The sequence below is a fragment of the Prosopis cineraria genome, unplaced genomic scaffold, assembly GCF_029017545.1.
Source record: "Prosopis cineraria cultivar Desert tree isolate PC_DT_omini unplaced genomic scaffold, ASM2901754v1 PC5, whole genome shotgun sequence".
Classification (NCBI taxonomy): domain Eukaryota; kingdom Viridiplantae; phylum Streptophyta; class Magnoliopsida; order Fabales; family Fabaceae; genus Prosopis; species Prosopis cineraria.
This window is the reverse complement of record NW_026555336.1, coordinates 3,468,472-3,474,471: the sequence shown is the minus strand read 5'-3', so window position 1 is coordinate 3,474,471 and position 6,000 is coordinate 3,468,472.

The window sequence follows — 6,000 nt, the reverse complement described above, 5'->3', positions numbered from 1 at the left end:
GGGTGAAGAGACTCGAGTCCATCTTTCGAGTAGTCACATGCACCAGCAATCAGAAAGTACAAGTAGCATTAGTGCTCCTAGTGAAAGGAGCAAGAGATTGGTGGGAGACAACAGGGCCCAGGGATGATTTTACACTCACCTGGGAGGAATTCAAGGAAAAATTATTCAGGCATTACTTTCCATCAGAGTTAAGGTCTGAGAAGGAAGCGGAGTTCCATGCCTTTAAGCAACAGAACCTCGATGAAGACACATTTATTGCTAAGTTTCAGGAGTTATCTAGATACTCCACGTACCTGCAGTATAGGGATGATTCTGAATGGAAAGCCAAGCTCTTATTGGAGAAGGCTAGACCAGAATTGAGGGAGCAATTAGCTCATAGTTATATTTTATAGGTGAGGGCTCTGGTAGAGACAAAGGAAAGAAAGGGACTATCGAGGATTGAGAGCTTTTTTGCATAGCTTTTCTCCTTTACTATTTTGTATTGTAATGAATAGTTTATGAAATCTATTCCAATTTAGGATTACTCTTTGTTTTGTATTCACTTACATGAGAATTGTGGTATATAGGTGTGTATCTCGATCTATAATGGTATGTCTATATTGAAATTATTGTAAGAGATTGAGATATTAATGAAAGTAATATGTTTGTGTTGTTTACGTATTAGATTGGCCAAAATGATATTTATGATGAATTACTAACACCTTCTTGGTTTTGCTATAAAATTAAGGTTTTGATAGTCAATTTGTGTATGGACTATTGTTGTTGTGATATAATTGGTTTATCAGGTTGTATGTGGTCTATTTGAGTTGGTCCAAATGGTTCCAAGGCTATTAACACTAAGTTGAGTTTTGGACACCTTTATGTATGTTATGGTTTGAAAATGAACCATTTTAGGTTTAGGTGTCCAACTTTTTAATGGTTAAATATTTGGGTGTGAGACTAGTGCCAATAGTTAGAGGGCTCGAAAAGCTACATGTAGACACTTGAACTACTCAAATTAGATGTCAAATAATGAAACGGTGTGATCCGAAAGTTAGATTCATAGTATTGTCGTAACAATAGTGATGCGCCGTGGCGGATATAGCACTTTTTAGGCAATAAAAAATGTCTCTTTTAGTGCTTATTTGATAAGTTATTTGACTTTCTTGCTTTCGTTGCCGTATATAATTTATTTTAAACTATAGTTTAAGCTCAAATGGCTTTTCAAAAAGGATTTTCTTGGAATACCATTATTTTAAACTATTTATTTCTAAACTCTTAGGTTGTGATGACTTTACTCAAGGATTTTAATTAATCTTGGTTATCACAATAGTGTATTAGAGTGTTGTTCTGGTAATGTCAAAGTAGACATTGCAATCATAAGGGGTGGGAGTTCATCCTAGCATAGCAGAGGGATTATGATAGAAAATCCACATGGTGTAGCCTCCATTGAGTTTGTGCACGTTGGTTGGCATACTTTATTACTATATATGCTCAGTATTGCTAACAACCTACAGGTGTAGCATAGGTCAAGCAAAATGCTCAATATTATCGATCTTAGATTGGACGATATAGGTCAGCCACTTATGATACACTAAAATTTGAGTGGGGGAAGTCATAATTCGAGAATAAGTGTGGGAGCCTTTGGCTGGGTGACTCTTCACAATTGAAGGCAAGGCTAGTTCAGTCATATGGGCTAGACCTATATGAGATAATAGCTCATGAATTTGGTTGGATAATATAAGGAGTGGTATAAAGTTATTGCATTTGATCATGTGAAATATATTATAAAAATGCATTCGGTTTGCCTTGTGTGATATTAAATGCTTCATTATTATGATTGCCACACTTTAATATGCTTGATTAAATTATTTGGTTACTGAGATATATATCTCACTCTCATAGTTTAAAATTTATAGGCGAGAATTATGCTAAGGGCAAAAGGGAGGCCTTTGAAGTTATAGATTGAGTAATCAATTGTAATGTCTCTAGTTTTATCTTTTATGTATAATTTGAATATAATATTTGTCAACTAGGGGTATTTCATATTGATTTATATTTATTTGAAGTTTATTTGCATTTGTAACCTTAAATATTGAATTCATTCATTTTTTGGATTGTTTTGACTATAGTAGGGTCCAAACTCCTAATGTGACTATAGTTGTAATCTCCTCATAATATAATCACCATTAATTACAAAATTAAGGTAATCAAGGGTCTATATCCATTAAGAATTACTAAGTTTTCACAATTTACAATTGAAAAAAATAATTTTCACAATTTACAATTGAAAGAAATAATTTTACACCATTGCATTAGAAACCTAAGGTTTTCAATATTCAAAATACTCCCATACATTTTTAATAGTCCCAAAATCAGAGTTTTAAAACGTTGCGAAAGTATGGAAAACAAGAAAAATCAAAGCATTTGTATAGAATTTCAAAACAATAAAAACAGTGCAAAAAACTGCACATGCATAGCAGCTCAACACTCCTGCGCTATGACATATATGTCTCTATGCCATGCTCCGTGGTGTGAGGCTCCGTGCGCTGTGGCACATTGCATAATAGTTAACAACAACCTTCTGTTATCATTAAATAGCATAGGAATGAATTTCCAAAGCATTTCAAATTTTCGTCCGACATCCGATTGAGGTGATTTTAGTGTTTACATAGAGCTTTTTCCTAGCTCTAGTTAATGGCACAAGTTTCACATTTAAATTCATTTTCTACAAAAAGTTAGACACTCAAGCCCATTTCCACTCCTTTATCACAATCATACACAAGTGAGGTGTCCCAACTCACACATAAATGCTAAAAGCCCACACCGATCACTTGACCATACTTAATGGACTATATAGGATTTGTGTAATACACCACAACCACACGAATATATATATAATACAAATCCACCACTCAACCCAAATTTCATAAAACATAAGGGGGAGGAAAATATTTACACCAATCAATTATTTTCATTTCAAAACATCCCAAAATACACATAACACTACTTGCACAATTATTTTGACCCTAAACAAGGTTTAAAACCACAACTCACTAACCCAAAGTGCAAAATACGCAAGTTATACATAATAATAATGTAAGTAGATTAAAATAATTATGTACATCCTAGTTGGCAAATTAACAACATTAACACATATAAATTAATAAAAGGAGGCATACGGCAGGATTTAAACAATAATCCTATGCCTCAACATGTTTACCCCATTCTTAATCCAATGAGCTAGGCTTTAAAAATATTGAAAATTAAGGGGTGAGTACTACCATTCAGTAACCAAGTTTCACCTAATCTATAAGTTGCATATCAATTAAAAATAGATGCAGATGACAATCAATGCACATACAAAAAATATAGCCATGGCTATAAATAACAACCATGTGACCGAACATAAAACACATATCATCACATACATATCAATTATGCACAAGGTGGAGTTGCAAAATTAACAACCATATGCCCCTGACACATGCTGGACCATAATAATAATAACTATATGGATGAAACTAAATACATGATCAAATGTCAGCCTTATACCCTCTTGTTATCTTCAATGTGAAATCGATAGCCATTAAGTGGCTATGTCCATTACGGACTAACCCAACCTTCTACTCGTGAGGAGTTATCGGGTTAGAGTTAACTCACTAGTATCTCATAGTTTTTCCTAATATTAACAACCATGAGGTTTCACACCCTTAATCTAGTCTCTTCATAAATCAATGGATACTAGTTAGGTTTGAGTCTTTCATAGAACAAGTGGGGACAGTTCCAAATTAACTATAGGATAAGGGCTACCTTATAATCCAACGGTCGATGCTAAGGTAAGTTTTTGATTCCAACAATAAGCTGTCAATACCATATGGTTTTATCAAATTACTCCTCTCCCTATGTGAACTCCCACCAATGATCATACTATACACAACTTACGCATATTATGCAATCTAATTAATAATTCATCTCAAACAAATCCATATCCTCACTCTAACATACTCCACATATCATGTATCACATATATCACATTCTCATCATATCATATTATATTTTCACATCCTTATCACAAGTCATAGGAATAAAATGTATACCATCATTCTAGATAACTCAACACAATTTCAACATGCACAATCATTATCATACCATCATTCTAGATAACTTAACACAATTTCAACATACACAATCGTTATCACTTTGCCAAATTTACATCAAAGAGTTCACAATATTAATCACATTTCAAACCAACAATTTCAACAAATAACTAATTAATATTCAACTATACAAATTAAGTTTTTTTCTGTTACCTCAAACTTTTGAAAGGTTAAACATTTACCCAATATAATACCAACTTTTAAAGCTTCTTTTCAAGCTTGAATGGTGCCAAAACAATGATCTACAATCATTTCACAAGGAGAACATTATTTTCCCATCTTTGGGTACTTACTAACACTAAATTTCACATTCTCTATTTTATTAACCTCATAAATTCACTACCCCTCATACCTAATGGGTTTATTAGGGTCCATTAACCTATATTATTACTAATGAGTTATTAAACTATCATTAATGAACACCAAACACTCTTAACTACCTCCTTTATTTTAAAATTCGCACATTAATGGCTCCCAACTACTAACCACTCACAAAATCATTAATGTTGGATTTAGATTCCCTAAATAACTCTCATTATATCTATTTTAATTAATGCGTTTGGATCCATAACTTATATAGATTGAAAATCACCATTAATACTCAAACCTTAACTCAACTCCTTATAATAATGGAAGTAGAGGGAGAAAGGAAGCACAGTACACTTACCTTGGTGTTAGAAGGTTTCAAATTACCACTAATGATCTCTAATGTCGTGCCCTAGTAAAGTAATAGGAGTGCCTTTCGATTTCTACTCTTCCCCTTTCTATTTTTGCATGCAAAGACAAATTATTTGATTTAACTTTTTTAGCCATACGCTATAATGCGTGCAACCTTCCACCACAGTGCTTACTAAAGAGAGCTTCAATTGATGCTGATTTGCCTCTATGCACTGTGGCGGGCATTCTTCACGCCGTGGCATGTGACACAGAACTTTTCTTCACTTTTTCTTCCACTTTTGACTCCCGAATGGCCTAACTTCACTTCAGACCTGCATTTAGAGCTAAAATTACAATTAGATAGACCTATTAGATCCCTCTGACCGCACACCTTATCAACTCACTAATCACCATTATTAAGCTTAGTTAAATAGATTTAAAAATCTAGAATGTTACAATGGTAGTGTGCTAAGATATTTTGAACAAGTATATCTTGACAATTTATATGAGTTTAACATGTTTTAGGTGATTATTTAGTTTGAATAAAAAGAATTGCATTTTCACCCACTTATTATGTACCTTAGGGTGTTTGGGTGGTCAATTCTTATATTAAGAGTTGTTTGATACTTGTGACTATTCAAACAGGTGTATTAAGTCTTGTTAAGTATGGTTTAAGCCCTTATGTGGCTAATGTCTTATGATGTGAGATTTAAACACTTGGTTGATGATTTTAAAGGCAAAATGGGAAATTGTGTCCTAGGTGTCTAAATTCTTCATTTCATGTCAGATTGACATGAGACTAAAACTACTAGATTATGAAATTGTTGACGTATGGACACTTGAATCACTTCAATCAAAGATTCGAGTCAAAAATTATGTGCATCAAAAGTTTATGATTGGTAGCTATCATGATAGTTGTTATCATGACATCTTTGGCCGTGACTTATAGATTTTCGGTCGCAGCTAAAGAAGTTCCTGAGACCATTTGGCCGTAATCGAAAGAGAATTGGCCATAATCAAATCTTCTCTAGAAGTGTTGGCAAAAGCTTAATGTGCTCTAACCGTGACTAAGTGCCTTTATCAAGTAAAAATAACACTTTTGACCTTGTTTTCAATTTCAAATATTTTTCATGCTTCCTAAATAGTTTTTACTTTGATTTCTAATGGTTAAATAACATCTTAAACTTGATTTTGAGATTAAATG